This window comes from Elgaria multicarinata, chromosome 6, assembly GCF_023053635.1.
Source record: "Elgaria multicarinata webbii isolate HBS135686 ecotype San Diego chromosome 6, rElgMul1.1.pri, whole genome shotgun sequence".
Taxonomy (NCBI): Eukaryota; Metazoa; Chordata; class Lepidosauria; order Squamata; family Anguidae; genus Elgaria; species Elgaria multicarinata.
The window spans coordinates 121651131-121670042 of record NC_086176.1 but is presented as its reverse complement, the minus strand read 5'-3'; the positions used below and the strand labels follow the sequence as shown (position 1 = coordinate 121670042).

General features: G+C 48.2%; 1 protein-coding gene across 1 annotated transcript in view; it reads right to left on the bottom strand.

Moving 5' to 3' along the window:
* TLN1 (talin 1) overlaps positions 1-18912 on the bottom strand; it is a 93575-nt gene that overhangs the window by 67381 nt on the left and 7282 nt on the right. The window lies entirely within an intron of this gene.

Genomic DNA, 18912 nt, shown 5'->3' with positions numbered 1-18912 from the left:
CTCTGGCTCCACCCTGCCTGGGGGGGTTCTGCAGAGAGCACACAGCCCTCCCCCCACCCCCACCCCCTGTGTTCCAGGAAGAAGCATCTTGTGGCCGTGAGTTCCATAATTTAACTATGCGCTGTGTGAAGAAGGACTTCCTTTGATTTGTCCTGAATCTCTCACCAATCAGCTTCATGAGATGACCCCGTTAGGTTCTAGTATTTTGAGAGAGGGAGAAAAATGTCTCCCTCTCCACATTCTCCACACCAGGCATCATGTTGTACATTGATGGTGCTATATAAATAAAATAATAATAATAATAATAACCTCTGTCATGTCTCCCCTCAGCCTCCTTTTTCCCAAGCTAAACAGTCCCAGTTGATGTAACCTTCCTTCATAGGGGAGATGCTCCAGCCCTGAATCATTTCAGTTGCCCTTTTCTGCACTTTTTCCAGCTCTATAATTTCCGTTTTTAGGTGTGGTGACCAGAACTGTACACAGTATTCGAAGTTTGGTCACACCATCAACTTGCATGATCCTGGCCGTTTTATTCTCAATTCCTTTTATTATGATGCCTAACATGGAGTTTGCCTTCTTTGCAGTGGCCGCACACTTGGTGGACATTTTCATCGAACTGTCCACCACAATCCCAAGATCTCTCTTGTTCAGTCACCACCAGCTCAGATCCCAATAGGTTATACTTGTAGTTGGGTTTTTTTGCCCCAACGTGCATCACCTTACACTTGCTTACATTGAACGGCATCTGACATTTGGACCACTCTTCCAGCTTGGAGAGATCCCTTTGGAGCTCTTCACAATCCTGTTGTGTTTTAACAACCTTAAAATAATTTGGTGTCGTCGGCAAACTTGGCCACTTCACTGCTCACTCCTAATTCCAGATCATTTATGAACAAGTTGAAAAGAATGGGTCCCAATACCGATCCCTGTAGGACCCCGATATTGACTTCCCTCCATTGGGAGAAGTGACCATTTATTCCTACTCTCTGCTTTGCTGATCCATAAGAGGACCACTGCTCTTATTCCATGTCTACGAAGTTGTTGTTGTTGTTGTTATTATTATTATTATTATTATTATTATTATTATTATTATATTTATTTGTATCCCGCCTTTTGCCCAATGCTGGGCCTCAAGGCGGCCTTACAAAGTTTAAAATATACATGGGGGGGGGGAGGGAAACAAAACCATAAACAATTAAAAATACACAACAAAATTATAAAACATTAACATAGATGGAGGGCTGGATTATTCTCCAAAGGCCTGCTTGAACAAAAAAGTTTTAGCCTGCTTCCGAAAGCCCATCAAGGAGGGAGCCAGCCTAGCTTCCCCAGGAAGAGAGTTCCAGAGCACCGGAGCAGCCACCGAGAAGGCCCTCTGCCATGTTCCCACCAAGCGTGCCTGTGAAGAAGGTGGGACTAGAAGAAGGGCCTCTCCAGAAGATCTCAAAGCACAGGCAGGCTCATAAGGGAGAATACGTTCTTTCAAATAACCTGGACCCGAACCATATAGAGCTTTATAGGTCATAACCAGCACTTTGAATTGTGCCCGGAAACAGACTGGAAGCCAGTGGAGCTGTTTTAACAGGGGAGTTGTGTGCTCCCTGTAACCAGCCCCGGTCAACACTGGCTGCAGCTCTTTGAACCAGCTGGAGTTTCCGAACACTCTTCAAAGGCAGCCCCACGTAGAGCACGTTACAGTAATCCAATCGGGATGTAACTAAGGCATGTGTCACCGTGGCCAGGTCTGACATCTCTAGGAACGGGCGCAGCTGGCGCACGAGCTTTAACTGTGCAAATGAACTCCTGGCCACGGCTGAAACCTGGGTATCCAGGCTCAGGGCTGAATCCAGAAGCACACCCAAGCTGCGGACCTGCGTCTTCAGGGGGAGTGTAACCCCATCTAATAAAACCCCAATCTAATAAAACACAAGCTGAATCCCTATTCCCTGATCTGCCTTTCGACTGACCAGGAGCACCTCTGTCTTATCTAGATTGAGCTTCAATTTGTTCGCCCTCATCCAATCCATTACTGCCAACAAACAGCGGTTTAGCACAGAAACTGCTTCCTTGGAATTGGGTGGAAAGGAGTAGTAGAGTTGGGTGTCATCAGCGTACTGGTGGCACCGCACCCCACAACTCCGGATAACCTCTCCCAACGGTTTCATGTATATGTTAAATAGCATGGGGGACAAAACAGAGCCCTGAGGGACTCCACAGGCCAATGGCCAAGGAGTCGAACAGGAGTCCCCCAGTACCACCTTCTGGGTCCGTCCATCCAGGAAGGAATGGAGCCACTGTAAAACAGTGCCTCCAAGACCCATCCCAGCAAGGCGGCCCAGAAGGATACCATGGTCGATGGTATCGAACGCCGCTGAGAGGTCCAGCAGAACCAGCAGGGACACACTCCCCCTGTCCAGTTCCCGGCGAAGATCATCCACCAAGGCGACCAAAGCTGTTTCTGTCCCATAACCAGGCCTGAAGCCAGATTGAAATGGATCTAGATAATCCGTCTCATCCAGGAATCCCTGGAGTTGGGAGGCCACCACACGCTCCAATACCTTGCCCAAAAATGGGATGTTGGAGACTGGCTGGTAGTTATCCAATACAGTGGGGGCCAAGGAGGGCTTTTTCAGTGTGGGTCTTACCACTGCCTCCTTCAAACAGGCTGGGACCCCTCCTTGGCGAAGGGAGGCATTGACCACTCCACTTACCCACTCAGCCAGTCCCCCTCTGGCAGCTTTTATAAGCCAGGATTATTATTAATATTATTATTAATTTATATAGCACCATCAATGTACATGGTGCTGTACAGAGTAAAACAGTAAATAGCGAGACCCTGCCGCATAGGCTTACATTCTAATAAAACCATAATAAAACAATAAGGAGGGGAAGAGAATGCAAACAGGCACAGGGTAGGGTAAACAGGCACTGGGTAGGGTAAAACTAACAGTATAAAGTCAGAACAAAATCAAGTTTTAAAAGCTTTTATTTAGGAGGATAAACTTGATGAAGGGCTCTATGAAAGGCCTTTTGGAAGTCCAAGTACACAATGTCCACTGGATCACCCCTGTCTACATGTTTGTTGACGCTCTCAAAGAGTTCTAGTAGATCAGTGAGACAGGACTCGTGGCCTTTGTGGAAGCCGTGTGGATTCTTCTTCAGCTGGACCTGCCCTTCTATACGCTTCCTAATTTTGCCTTTCATAATGCTTTCAACCAATTTACCTGGAACAGACGTAAAACGAACAGGCCTGTAATTTCCTGGATCCGCCCCTGGATCCCTTTTTAACAATTGGTGTTACATTGGCCACCCTCCAGTCCTCTGGTACAGAGGCTGAGCTTAGGGCCATGTTGCATATTTTTGATAGGAGGTCCACAATTTCATATTTGAGTTCTTTGAGAACTAGGATGGATGTCATCTGGACCTGGTGATTCCCTCCTCCTCTTTGGGCCACCACGTTTTATGCTGCTGCTCGGTGGCGGCGGGGTGGGCCTGGCTCCTTAGGCCACAATGGCACTCTGCTTTCGGCTAGCTGGTGGCTGCCCTTGCACCTGCATAGGAACGGTCAGCGGTGTCCCTCACAAGAGAGCCAAAAGGAGGGCCAGGAGATAAGGTGGTGAAGGGAGGCAGCCCAGGCGGTGGGTGGGAGAGACTGTCCGGCCTTCAAAGGGCATTGGTGTTGAGTTATGGCTTTAGAAGCTGTTTAGTTATTATTATTTATTTATTTATTTATTTATTTATTTATATAGCACCATCAGTGTACATGGTGCTGTACAGAGTAAAACAGTAAATAGCAAGACTCTGCCGCATAGGCTTACAATCTAATAAAATCATAGTAAAACAATAAGGAGGGGAAGAGAAGGCAAACAGGCACAGGGTAGGGTAAGCAGGCACAGGGTAGGGTAAAACTAACAGTATAAAGTCTGCACAACATCAAGTTTTAAAAGCTTTAGGAAAAAGAAAAGTTTTTAGTTGAGCTTTAAAAGCTGCGATTGAACTTGTAGTTCTCAAATGTTCTGGAAGAGCATTCCAGGCGTAAGGGGCAGCAGAAGAAAATGGACGGAGCCGAGTAAGGGAAGTAGAGGCCCTTGGGCAGGCGAGAAACATGGCATCAGAGGAGCGAAGAGCACGAGCGGGGCAATAGTGTGAGATGAGAGAGGAGAGATAGGAAGGAGCTAGACCGTGAAAAGCTTTGAAGGTTAACAGGAGAAGTTTATATTGGATTCTGAAGTGAATTGGAAGCCAATGAAGAGATTTCAGAAGCGGAGTAACATGGTCAGAGCGGCGAGCCAAGAAGATGATCTTTGCGGCAGAGTGGTGAACAGAAACCAACGGACTGATGTGAGAAGAAGGAAGGCCAGTGAGAAGAAGGTTGCAGTAGTCCAACCGTGAAATAACCAGTGCATGAACAAGCGTCTTGGCGGAAGAGACAGACAAAAATGATCGAATCCTGGCAATATTATACAGGAAAAATTGACAAGATTTAGCTACTGCCTCAATATGAGGAATAAAGGAGAGCGAGGAGTCGAAGATAAAGCCAAGGCTACGAGCTTCCTTGACCGGAGTAAGCGTAACATCATTGACAGTAAGAGAGAATGAGAGATGAGGAGAAGGTTTAGGAGGAAAAATGAGCAATTCAGTCTTTGCCATATTGAGTTTCAAACGACGATGAAGCAGCCAAGCTGAGATATCTGAAAGACATGCCGAGATATGATCGTGAACGTCAGGAGAAAGTTCCGGAGATGACAGATATAGTTGTGTATCATTGGCGTACAGATGATATTGGAGGCCATGAGATTGAATAAGCTTGCCCAAGGGCAACATGTATAAGGAAAACAACAACGGGCCAAGCACCGAGCCTTGCGGAACCCCTACTGAAAGGGGAAAGGAGGAAGACGAGCTGCCATTAGCCAACACGCTGAAAGAGCGACCCGCTAGATAGGAGGCAAACCAGTTACAGACAGAGCCACAAAATCCAAGGTCATGAAGGGAATCTAAGAGAAGATCATGATCAACCGTGTCAAAGGCTGCAGTTAGATCAAGGAGGATAATCCAGGGCCCGATGAACTGCATCCAAGAGTAATGAAGGAGCTAGCGGAAGAACTCTCAGAACCTTTGTCTATTATCTTTGCAAAATCATGGAAGACGGGTGAGGTGCCGGATGACTGGAGGAGGGCTAACGTTGTCCCTATCTTCAAAAAGGGCAAAAAGGAGGAACCTGGGAACTACAGACCAGTCAGTCTGACATCCATCCCTGGGAAAATTCTGGAGCAGATTAAAAGAAGTCAATCTGTAAACACCTTGAAATCAATGCAGTGATTACTAGAAGCCAACATGGATTTGTCAGGAACAAATCCTGTCAGACTAATTTGATCTCATTTTTTGATAGGATAACCTCCCTTGTGGACTGTGGGAATGCTGTGGACGTCATATATCTTGACTTCAGCAAAGCTTTTGACAAAGTACCACATGACATTCTGATTAACAAATTAGCTAAAAGTGGGCTAGATGGAACAACTATTAGGTGGATCCACAGTTGGCTACAGAATCGGACTCAAAGAGTACTTATCAATGGAACCTTCTCAAACTGGGGAGAGGCAACGAGTGGGGTGCCGCAGGGCTCAGTCCTGGGCCCAGTGCTCTTCAACATTTTTATTAATGATTTGGACGATGAGGTGCAGGGAACGCTGATCAAATTTGCAGATGACACAAAATTGGGTGGGATAGCTAATACCCTGGAAGACAGAAACAAACTTCAAAGTGATCTTGATAGGCTGGAGTGCTGGGCTGAAAACAACAGAATGAAATTTAAGAGGGATAAATGCCAAGTTCTACATTTAGGGAATAGAAACCAAATGCACAGTTACAAGATGGGGGACACTTGGCTCAGCAATACTACAAACGAGAAAGATCTTGGAATTGTTGTAGATCACAAGCTGAATATGAGCCAACAGTGTGATATGGCTGCAAGAAAGGCAAATGCTATTTTGGGCTGCATTAATAGAAGTATAGCTTCCAAATCACGTGAGGTACTGGTTCTTCTCTATTCGGCCCTGGTTAGGCCTCATCTAGAGTATTGCGTCCAGTTCTGGGCTCCACAATTCAAGAAGGACGCAGACAAGCTGGAGCGTGTTCAGAAGAGGGCAACCAGGATGATCAGAGGTCTAGAAACAAAGCCCTATGAAGAGAGATTGAAAGAACTGGGCATGCTTAGCCTGGAGAAGAGAAGATTGAGGGGAGACATGATAGCACTCTTCAAATACTTAAAAGGTTGTCACACAGAGGAGGGCCAGGATCTCTTCTTGATCCTCCCAGAGTGCAGGACACGGAATAACAGGCTCAAGTTAAAGGAAGCCAGATTCCGGCTGGACATCAGGAAAAACTTCCTGACTGTTAGAGCAGTGCGACAATGGAATCAGCTACCTAGGGAGGTTGTGGGCTCTCCCACACTAGAGGCATTCAAGAGGCAGCTGGACAACCATCTGTCAGGGATGCTTTAGGGTGGATTCCTGCATTGAGCAGGGGGTTGGACTCGATGGCCTTGTAGGCCCCTTCCAACTCTGCTATTCTATGATTCTATGATTCTATGATAAGAACGGAATAATGGCCTTTAGACTTGGCAGTAAGGAGATCATTGGTGATCTTAGTAAGGGTTGTTTCAGTGGAATGCAGAGGACGGAATCCAGATTGAAGTGGATCCAACGCAGAGTTACTAGAAAGAAAGTCAAGACAGCGAGAGTAGACCGCACGCTCCAGGATCTTTGAAACAAACGGCAACAAAGAGACAGGTCGGTAGTTAGACAGAGATAGCCTATCAAGAGTAGGTTTCTTGAGAATGGGAGAGACTGTAGCATGTTTAAAAGCAGAAGGAAATGAACCAGAGGACAGAGAAAGATTAATAATATGAAGCAAGGAAGGGAGGATAGCAGGAATAAGATTAATAAAGACACGAGAAGGAATCGGATCACGAGAACAAGTGGAAGGCTTCGAAGAGCGCAGTATTGTAGACAGTTCATCCACTGAGACCGAAGGAAACGCAGAGAAATTTGCAGGAGGAACTGACAGATGAGGAACAGGAACTGGAAGAGGAGCAGAGCTGGCCAGATCAGAGCGGATAGTTTGGATTTTAGCATTGAAAAAAGAGGCAAGGTTATTAGCAGACAGAGAGGCGGGGAGAGATGGCGGATTAGGCTTCAGAAGAGAATTGAAGGATGCAAAGAGCTGCTGAGGATGCCTAGCATTTGACTGGATCAGCGTTGAGTAGTACTGCTGTTTGGCCAATGAAATGGCAGAAGAGAAAGAGGAGAGTACAAATTTGTAATGGACAAAGTCCGCCCTGTCCCTGGTCTTACGCCAAAGGCGTTCAGCTGCCCGGGAACAAGAGCAAAGGTAGCGGAGGAAAGAGGTGAGCCACAGTTGGGGTTGAGAAGGGCGAACTATCCAAGTTGTAGATGGAGCAAGGTTATCAAGAGTTGAAGATAAGGAGGAATTAAAGGAGGAGACAGCTGAGTCCAAGGAGACAGCCGAAAAGTTATTGCACAGACTGGGTTTCTGGCACATAACCTTTTGTGTTAAGTCTCTGTCTGGGCCCTACAGAGACTAGCAGAGATTACAGCGGTTCTCAGCCAAGTCAGCAAAGATGTGAATTAAGACAGAGATTTATGTAGGTTAAAATAAACCTTTTTACTGGCAAATAAATATATAATTTAGTTATGGCAGTACAGATACAAATACTTAAACGGTCAGTCAATACAGCTCACATGAGGGACATGGAAGTTATACCTTCTACTTGCACATGAAAATACATTTACTTTTATCGACAACCTGTACAATGATGCAACTCCTTGCAACCCTTAATTGAAGACAATCAGTTAGACAATTATTCAATTATGACACTCAATGTCCACGTGTAGAGTTGACCTTTAAGTTTCTGCTGAGTCTTCTGTTCCTCCAGATCCTCAGCAATTAACAAATCATTGGAAAACATAACCAGGATCCATTCCAGGATCCAACAGTTGGGTGTGTGCGTGAGCAAATGGAGATGGCGGGGGGGGGGGCAGGAAGTTCAGCTCCTCTGGAAGGCATAAGAGCAGCTGCTGGGCTGGTTCATCCCCCTGGTGGGGAGGGGGCACAGACTACCTCCTGCTGGCTGCGCTGGGGACTCCGCCCACAGTTGCCCATGGGGCCCATCCTGCCACATGGAGTGGTGCTATGCACTCCCATTGCTGCCCTTGGTCTTGGCCTTCCCAGGGCAGCTGCTGCTTGGGGGTCCCTGCTGCCCCAGTGCTGCTATGGCTTCGCTCCCTCGGCCTGCCTTTGGGTAGGCCCACTGCCCCCACCCTCACCTGGATGTGAGGGGGAGACAGATCTCTCCTTGGCCCTTTGCCAACACTCGCTGCGCCCGGAAACGTGCTTTTCTGCCAAATGTGACAGAATTAAACTAGGATCTATGTCAGAACGGCCTTTTTGAGACCCTGCCTTTGCAACCAAGACTTCTCAACCCACTCCTCATACTTAGTATAATGAGCATGAGTAAATAATTTTCCTGTGAACAATGTTGGAATGAAGGCTTCTGGGCGCGCTGTTCCGAAGGCGCCCACCCCAGCGTCCTACCTTCGCTTCGGCTGGGCGGGCGAGATGGCGCTCTGCGCCCAGGTACGCTGGGGTGGGTGGGTGAAAGCAGCTCACCTACCTAGGGCACAAAATAGTCTGGCACTGGCCCTGCACACACACACACACACAGGAGAGAAGCGTAGCCCCCTCCCACTCCATCCCCTCTCCCAGCATATACCACAGTGCAACTGTTACTGCTGCTTTCACAGAGACGATGGGGGCTTGCATGGGGGGCGGGAGGGCAGATCTCCAAAGATGCAGACTTCTGAACTTGGGAAGAAGTGTCTCGTGTCACGCCGAGAGAGGGAAGGGGCTGCGCCGGGGGGTGGGCAACCGATAACACCCTGCCAGGCTCTACCCACCCTTGTAAATGGCAAATATAGCGTTATGCATAAACAGAGAAATCGTCGCCATAAAGACCCCGTTTAAATCCAGAACAGAATCCAGAACAGGAAGAAGCAGTAAATCACGGGAGAAAATGCCCCCACTGAAGACGCCCTTCTGTCTCCACTGAATCTTGAACAAATAGTCGCAAGCATCTTGATAACTTCTGCTTCAGCGATTCAGTTTACATTTGGTGATGGTGAACATGATGGTGCCATATTTGTGTTTGCTCATTCCTTTGCCTGCAGCCTGACCTGCCTTGTCCTAGGTACGAAGCAGAAAGGTGGCCTCCCTGAGAGAAGGAGTGGAGTTCTTCACCCGGCACATCCTTAAACTATGGAATTCCTACCACAAGCCCAGAGTAGTGATGGCCACCAATGTGGATAGTTTTAAAAGGGGCTTAGATAGATTCCCGGAGAAGCAGGCTAGGATGGCTACTAGTCCTGATGTCTCTATGCCATCTCCCATGTCAGAGGTGCTATGCCTTATCCGCACCTGTTGCTGGGGAACATGGGTGGGATAGTGCTGTTGCACTTGTATCCTGCTTGTGGTTCCCTGGTCCACAGCTCGTTGGCTACTGTGTGAACAGAATACTGGTCTAGCTGGTATAAAATACTGGTATAAATATGGTATAAATACTGGTATAAAATGTAATAAATCAAATAAATAAATAAATAGCTGGACCCTTGGTCGGATCCAGCATCAGGGCTCTTCTACTGTTATGTTGTGATGTGTCCATGGCCCCAAATGGCTGCTTCCCCAGGGCCACATGAATCCAGAAGGTGAGCAGGGTGTGTTTCCTAGCGGCCACCCACCTTCCTAGGACGGGCACCCGTCCAGCCCACCCACGAGGTGTGTCCACACCTGGTTGTCACAGGCCGGCTGGCTGGCCGGCCATGGGGGTGTGGCTGTGGGATGACAGGGCCGCCTGTTCCGCCCGGGTGCTGTCCAGGGTGGTGGTGCTGAACACTCCCCTGCTGCCCCACTTTGTCCCATTAGGGCTGGTTGAAGGGCCAGATGGTATAGCAAATGCACCGTCTGGGATGCAACTGCAGGCGGAAAGGTCCGGGCCCTGGCAGAGGCCTAGGATTGGCCGGTGTGTCGTCCCCCCCCCTCCCTCTCCATGGTCCGTGCTGGAGCCGTTGCAGCTCACTCTGTCTGTCCTCCCTGGCAGGCTCTGCTCAGCTGGAGCCACTTCTGGACGTGGGGAGAGAAGGATGTGGGTGGTGGTGGTGGCCGCGGCACCCCACTGCCCAGGTTCTGGGTGCAGAATTGATTGATTGATTGATTGATTTCATTGTTATACTGCCCAATAGCCGAAGCTCGCTGGTAGGACCTGCCCCTTCCTTTGCCCTGCTTCCCTCCGGCCCTCCCTGCTTGGAGGGCACGAGGAGGCGTGTGCCTGGCTGCTGGCTGGCCGGCCAAGTTGCTGTGAGCCGTATTCTCGCCCCTCGCCCCCACCCCCGTGTGCCGTGCTTGCCCTGCCCCTCACGGGTTCTGTGGCTCCTCTGGGCCTCTCCCCCACCTGCCCGCCACCTGCTCCCCCCTCCCACTGCAGGGAGCCCCTGAATGCCAGGAAGCACCAATTGCCATCCTGCCCTAGGCCACGTGGGCGCAGTTGGGATGCTGTTGAGTTGGCCGGAGGGGTGGGGTGGGGTGGGGCTGCCCCTGGCTGGGCTTGCCAGGTTGTGTTTGTTTTGGGGAGGGGGAGGGGTTCTTCTGCCCCCTGGCAACAGCTGCAGGGCCCGCAATGGGGCTGGCTTTTGGTTGGTGAGGTAAAGCAAGGGGAGGCTCAGCATGAGCCCTCGGAGCTCAACGAGCCACGCACCTCGCCGCTTGGGACCTCCTTCAGAGCTGCCCGAGCTGCCGGCCTCCCAGGCCCCGGTCAGCGGCTGAAGCTCCTTGGATGGGCAGGTTTGGTTGAGGGCGCGGGGCGGGAGCGCTCAGGGGCTGCCAGGTGGGCGGTGGGAGTGTTCTGCATTCTGGGTGTCGCGTGGTTGACACCAGCATATTTCTTTCGGATGGATTGGGGGCGGGGCTGTTATGCCTCCTCCTGCGCTGCTCTTTCCACCAGGTAGTTCCGCGCGCCCCCCCCCCCCCCGTTTGCCTCCCTCTTTGGTGGGGCGGTCACACCCTCCTCCCTCGCAGAGCCCTCCTTTCCCTGACTTACGCTGGGTGAAGATAAGGTCGCTCTTAGGCACCCATGTGCTGTTGAACCCCAAAGGCAGTCGCTGGGACCGAGGAAAGGGTCTTTTTGTCCTTCTCCGGCTACGCCCCTCCCTCTCCAGGGAGAGCCCTTCCCCAGCATCTGCTCCCTGATCGTGTTTTAACTGGAGCTGCAGGGGGTTGCCCCAGGGGCCTTCAGCATGCACAACCTGTGCTCTGCCCCTGAGCCACAGTTTGTCCTCTGCTACCTGCTTGTTGCAACTCTGAAGTAACGCCAAGGGGATGGTGAGGCAGCAGGAACACTGTCCTGTGCAGAAGCCTTGTTGGTTTTCCTTCAGCAAGCCTTGTTCTTCTATATGTTTAAGGCTTTCCACCAGTGTGGTGCAGTGGGTGAAGTGTTGGACTAGGAGTCAGGAGACCCAGATTCGAGTCCCTGCTTGGCCATGGAAACCCACAGGGCAACTTTGGGTCACTCACAGACTCTCAGTTCAACCTACCTCACAGGGTTGTTGTTGTTGCAAGGATAAAATGGACAAGAGGGGGATTATGTATGCCACATTGGGTTCCTTGGAGGAAAAAAGGTGGGATATAAATGCAATAATAAATAATAAAACTGAATAAATTTAGCCACAAGGCACTTGACTAAATGGCTCTAAATTTTCTGGGTTTCCCCTGCTCCTTTTGTTCCAAATTGGTATTATGTTGGTTATTTCCTGATTTTAGTGACTTTTGTTAGGAGATGAACAATTGCACCTTTGTTTTCCATCCTTCTCTGGCACTCCTGTTTCAGTCCATCTGTCTTTCCTAGCTGATTTCCTGCTTTTGGAGTCTTCAAAGCAATGCTTTGAAGGGGAAGGGGAGCCGTCTTGGACCAGGCATCATCATGCACGCAGGAGCAGGGCCGGTGCCAGATTATTTTGCAACCTAGGTAAGGCGAGCTACTTGCACACACACACACACACACACACACACCAAAAATTGCACACTTCAATTTTTAAGAACAGATGTTTTGTAGAAAAAATAAAAAGCACAAAACTTGAAACTGCTAAATTTGTTTTTTCTTAAAACAGCTAATTTGTATAGAACTGTGACCCTAAAAGGGCTGTACTGCTCCCCTTTGAGATCTGCGCACTGGGCGGCTGCCTAGTTGGCCTAATGGTAGCACCGGCCCTACGCAGGAGTGCCAGAAGCCACGTCCAGGTTCCTCTTACTTGACACGTGTGGAGACATTTCTGCCAACCCTGCAAGGAACAAAGAGAGAAAGAAGCTCAAAGATGCATTTTATTGCAGCCAATGAGTTCTGAGTCTGTGACTCGGCCTGGTTGCAGATGCAAGGCTGGGGCTGGGATGGCTGCCTGCTGTGATTCCTGCCTGATATGGTGGCGGCGCTGCTGCCTCTGCCAGGCTCACCCCTCCTTTGCGCATGTTCGTTTGTGGTCTTTGTGATGTTCTACTGCACTACTAGGCTGAGATGTTAAGTTTAATATAACAGTTTATTAGTTAATAAGAATGTTTGAAAAGTTTAAATTTATTTACTACATTTATATACCGCCCCATAGCAGCAGCACTGTCCTTGGCCAGGAGGCAAAGGGCTGTTGCGCACCAGCCCCACGACTCCCTGGCCAGTGCTGGGTAGGCCTCCAAGCATGCCAGAGGGAAGAGCAGGCAGCCTGCTGCCTTCACTAGTGGGTGCCCCCTTCCGAGCAGGCTCACCTGGCAGCAGTGCTGCTGCTTCTGGGTAAAACCCACCTGCGAGTGAAGCCGGAGGGTGCGGGGGTGCGGGTGCAGCAGCAGCAGCAGCAGGATGGTCCTCATAGCTGAAAAGGCAGCAGGCACGGAGGGGGGTGGGGGTGGAGAGGCAAACTCTGTGCCTTAATGGACCCTGCTGGAGCAGCATGTGGGCCTGGCAGTTACCCCAGAGTGCTGGGTGGCGATGCTGTGCGGGTCCATGGCTGCTCTCGAGAGGCAGTGATTGAGTCCCGGCTTCCCTCTTGTCTCACTCTGGGCTGTGCCACCAGTGGCGCTCCACAGCCCAGCAGTGTGGCAGCCTGGCCATCAGAGGCCTCACCTGGCAGCTTCCCTAGACCTCACCCAGCCCACCCACCCACCGCCCCTGCTGGGTTGTAGGGCAGTGTTGCTCCTTGGGCTGAAAGACCTTCAGCTCCTGCTCCTGCATTGCAGAGCTGGCGTCCAGTAGATGGAGTCCCAGGCCAGAGAAAGGGGGCCTGCGCCACATGGGTGGGGTCTCCTATAGGCCTCCCCAGAGCCCTGCCCAGCCGGGTCTCACCACATGGCCTTCGGTCCTGTGGGATGTGGACAAAGGCTTGCAAAGTTGGTGACGTATTAGCTGTTCCAGCCCATGAGGGCTCCAGAAAACCCTTGCGTTCCTGGCATCCATGACTGGGTGTTGAGCCTGGGGCAGCAGGAACGCAAAGGCCCCACGAGGCTCGGGAATGGCCCTGTGGAGCCAAGTCTTGGGAGCTCCCCCTCCTTTGCCCCAGATAGGGCTCCCCCCCCCCACCCAAACAAGCCATAACAGGAGAGTACGGGCATTCCTCTTCCTCCCCCCACCCCCGCTGGGGCCAAACCCCAACTGATGCTCTTCAGCTCGCCTTGCTCTCCATGGGATGAGGGGCCTCCGTTGTGCTCACTGACTCCTACGTTACCATGTTTTGTTACCTCATGAACCACCCCAAGGCCCCTATAGAAAGGTGGGGCAGTCTCATGGCTCTGCCACAAGCAGTCCTCCATGTGACTGAAATGATTACTGAGGAAAGTGACTATTCCATCCACCACCACCCCACTCCCCATGGGCAAAAAATATTGTGCAAAATATAAACATCAAAAAGCTTGATATACAGATGTCTGGGGGGGATTATGAACTCAAGTTTAATTGGCAAATTTGGAATAAAGAGTTATCTTCTCAGAGGTATAATTCAAAATTGAACATCTATTTCTGTTTTATTGACTATTCTAAAGCCTTTGACTGTGTGGATCATAACAAACTGTGGCAAGTTCTTGGTGGTATGGGGATACCAAGTCATCTTGTCTGCCTCCTGAGGAATCTGTATAACGAACAAGTAGCAACGGTAAGAACAGACCACGGAACAACGGACTGGTTTAAGATTGGGAAAAGAGTACGGCAGGGTTGTATACTCTCACCTTACCTATTCAACTTGTATGCAGAACACATCATGTGACGTGCTGGGCTTGATGAATCCAAGGCTGGAGTTAAAATCGCAGGAAGAAACATTAACAATCTCAGATATGCAGATGACACCACTTTGATGGCTAAAAGCGAGGAGGAGCTGAGGAGCCTTATGACAAAGGTGAAAGAAGAAAGTGCAAAAGCTGGGTTGCAGTTAAACCTCAAAAAAACCAAGATTATGGCAACCAGCTTGATTGATAACTGGCAAATAGAGGGAGAAAACGTGGAGGCAGTGACAGACTTTGTATTTCTGGGCGCAAAGATTACTGCAGACGCTGACTGCAGCCAGGAAATCAGAAGACATTTACTTCTTGGGAGGAGAGCGATGACAAATCTTGATAAAATAGTTAAGAGCAGAGACACCACACTGACAACAAAGGTCCGCATAGTTAAAGCAGTGGTATTCCCCGTAGTAACCTATGCCTGCGAGAGCTGGACCATAAGGAAAGCTGAGCGAAGGAAGATAGATGCTTTTGAATTGAGGTGTTGGAGGAAAATTCTGAGAGTGCCTTGGACTGCAAGAAGATCAAACCAGTCCATTCTCCGGGAAATAAAGCCAGACTGCTCACTTGAGGGAATGGTATTAAAGGCAAAACTGAAGTACTTTGGCCACATAATGAGAAGACAGGATACCCTGGAGAAGAGGCTGATGCTAGGGAAAGTGGAAGGCAAAAGGAAGAGGGGCCGACCAAGGGCAAGATGGATGGATGATATTCTGGAGGTGACAGACTTGACCTTGTGGGAGCTAGGGGTGGCAACAGCCGACAGAAAGCTCTGGCGTGGGCTGGTCCATGAAGTCACGAAGAGTAGGAAACAACTGAACGAATAAACAAGCCTGAAAGGTATATGTGGAGGAAGGCACAGATGTATGTTCCTGTTTTAGGGTTGTTGTTGTTGTTTTTAGGAATGTTTAATAACAATGAAATAATTAAGATTGTGAACCCTAATTTATGGGATAGTTGATAATATTAGGTATTGGGTAACTTCTACACAAAAAAGGTAAAAAATACATGCTGATTTCTTAGAAGCTGTACTTGACTGTGCACTATTAAGTATTGAATAGAGAACTTGATCCTGATAGGATCTATGTATGAAGGGACCAATGCTTGCAAAAACAACATGAGAGGTCTTTCTCCTCAGCTGTGTGTTCAATAAACAAGAGTTGAATAGCAACCAGCGTGAGATTCTTATCTAGTAGAATGAGACCTCTCCTCTGTAAAGTGATAAGACTAGAAATCTAAGAAGAAATAGTTAATACGATTGTATTTCTTTTTATATTATTAAGATCTAAGAATCTTTATCAATGCTGTTTAACAACAAAATGTTTTTAAATGCCCAATATATTTTAATGTTATGTTATAAGCATAGATCCAATAAATGGATAAATAGAGATTTGCCTGTACTAATTCTTCTTAGTACAAAACTTCGATTGTAACTCATAGAATAGAATCAGAGAATAGCAGAGTTGGAAGAGTCCAACCCCTGCTCAATGCAGGAATCCACCCTAAAGCATCCCTGTCAGGTGGTTGTCCAGCTGCCTCTTGAAGGCCTCTAGTGTGGGAGAGGCCACAACCTCACCAGGCAACTGATTCCATTGTCGTACTGCTCTAACAGTCAGGAAGTTTTTCCTGATGTCCAGCTGGAATCTTTAACTTTAACTTGAGCCTGTTATTCCGTGTCCTGCACTCTGGGAGGATCGAGAATAGAATCATAGAATAGCAGAGTGGGAAGGGGCCTACAAGGCCATCGAGTCCAACCCCCTGCTCAATGCAGGAATCCACCCTAAAGCATCCCTGACAGATGGTTGTCCAGCTGCCTCTTGAATGCCTCTAGTGTGGGAGAGCCCACAACCTCCCTAGGTAGCTGATTCCATTGTCGCACTGCTCTAACAGTCAGGAAGTTTTTCCTGATGTCCAGCCGGAATCTGGCTTCCTTTAACTTGAGCCCGTTATTCCGTGTCCTGCACTCTGGGAGGATCAAGAAGAGATCCTGGCCCTCCTCTGTGTGACAACCTTTTAAGTATTTGAAGAGTGCTATCATGTCTCCCCTCAATCTTATCTTCTCCAGGCTAAACATGCCCAGTTCTTTCAGTCTCTCTTCATAGGGCTTTGTTTCTAGACCTCTGATCATCCTGGTTGCCCTCTTCTGAACACGCTCCAGCTTGTCTGCATCCTTCTTGAATTGTGGAGCCCAGAACTGGACGCAATACTCTAGATGAGGCCTAACCAGGGCCGAATAGAGAGGAACCAGTACCTCCCGTGATTTGGAAGCTATACTTCTATTAATGCAGCCCAAAATAGCATTTGCCTTTCTTGCAGCCATATCGCACTGTTGGCTCATATTCAGCTTGTGATCTACAACAATTCCAAGATCCTTCTCGTTTGTAGTATTGCTGAGCCAAGTGTCCCCCATCTTGTAACTGTGCAATTGGTTTCTATTCCCTAAATGTAGAACTTGGCATTTATCCCTATTAAATTTCATCCTGTTGTTTTCAGCCCAGCACTCCAGCCTATCAAGATCACTTTGAAGTTTGTTTCTGTCTTCCAGGGTATTAGCTATCCCACCCAATTTTGTGTCATCTGCAAATTTGATCAGCGTTCCCTGCACCTCCTCGTCCAAATCATTAATAAAAATGTTGACGAGCACTGGTTATAGATCCTGGCCCTCCTGTGTGACAACCTTTCAAGTACTTGAAAAGTGCTATCATGTCTCCCCTCAATCTTCTCTTCTCCAGGCTAAACATGCCCATTGTTTCAATTTCTCTTCAAAGGGCTGTTTCCAGACCCCTGATCATCCTGGTTGCCCTCCTCTGAACACGCTCCAGATTGTCTGCGTCCTTCTTGAAGTGTGGTGCCCAGAACTGGACACAATACTCAAGATAAGGCCTAACCAGGACTGAATAGAGGGGAACCTTGCACAATTTGGAAGCTATATTTCTATTAATGCAGCCCAAAATAGCATTTGCTTTTTTTTTTCTTTTGCAGTCACATCACACTGTTGGCCCATTTTCAGCTTCTGATCTACAATTCCAAGATCCTTCTCATTTGTAGTATTGCTGAGCCAAGTATCCCCCATCTTGTAACTGTGCATTTGGTTTCTTCTTCCTAGGTGTAGAACTTGGCATTTATCCTTATTAAATTTCGTTCTGTTGTTTTCAGCCCAGCACTCCAGCCTATCAAGATCACTTTGAAGTTTGTTTCTGTCTTCCAAGGCATTAGCTATCCCACCCGATTTTGTGTCATCTGCTAATTTGATAAGTGTTCCCTGCATCTCCTCATCACAGACCCCCCGGTTCGGGTCAATTCAGACCTCCCTGATCTGCTTTGGAATGGAACCCAAAGTGAGTTTTGGATGTCTGAATAATTTCCCATAACTTGCACTGAAAAACATAAATGCCTATAACTCTCATTTTTCAAGATACACACATGAAACTTGGGGAGCTTACAAATAGCATATAGCTCATCATGTGTAAATAATTTCAGACTGATCTGTATATTGATTGTCTTGCAATGAATTTTTAAAAAATTGATTTTTGGGGTAAACCAGTCATTTCAAAGTGTTATAACTCTTTTTCAAGATACACCCATGGAACCTGGGCAACTGACAGACATCAAATAGCTCATCATGTGAAAAAAAAATTACAGGCAGATCTGCACATCGGTTGTCTAGCAATGAATTTTTTTAAATGATATTTTCCTGGCAATCCAGTCATTTCAAGGTGCTGTAACTTCATTTTTTCAAGATACGTACATGTAACTTGGCAACATGATAGCTTCTAAAGAGGACTTTAGGCATGCCAACGTTGAAGCACATTGGTTTATCTGCTGACATTTAGGATTTTTTAAAAAAAGTTTGAGGTTTTAATTTTTTTAAAAAAATGCTGTCATTTTTACAGTTAAAGTCATGTAAATTGGCAACATTATATAACCTAAATAGGGCTTTAGGCATGCCTAGTTTGAAGCACATTGGTTTATCCGGTGATTTTTAGTAATTTTAAAAAATATTTTCCTCAGCCGCATTTACAAAATCTCCATTAAAGGTAAACGTGTATTGCAGGCTACTTTCCCTGATTGTTATCTAAATGGGTAGTGTCTCAGAGAAGGGAAAGGAACAGTGTGCACTGTACTTAATTACAAATACAGACCCCTTTGCTATGAGTACACGCAGTTCTTTTCCCTAATCTCTGTGTTCTTTTGAAGTGCAAACTCCCCTGATTTGTTTTCTGTTGTTGAAGCTGGCAGAAGTGAGGCGGAGGGGCAGGTAAGGCTTACCTGGTGCTGCTCCAAATCAGCCCAAGGTAACCTGAAACTTTGGACTGACTGGCTTTGGGGCACCTCAGGCTGAGCCAGAACCACCTCGAAACTGAGCCGAGGTGGGCCAAATCAGCCCACCTCGGTTCAGATTCAGTGCACAGCCCTAGTTTTCAAGGTGCTTACAGACTGACTTCTTTATAATCTGCTCCCAAATTTTCCCAGGGATGAATGTCAGACTGACTGGTCTGTAGTTCCCAGGTTCCTCCTTTTTGAACATAGGGACATTAC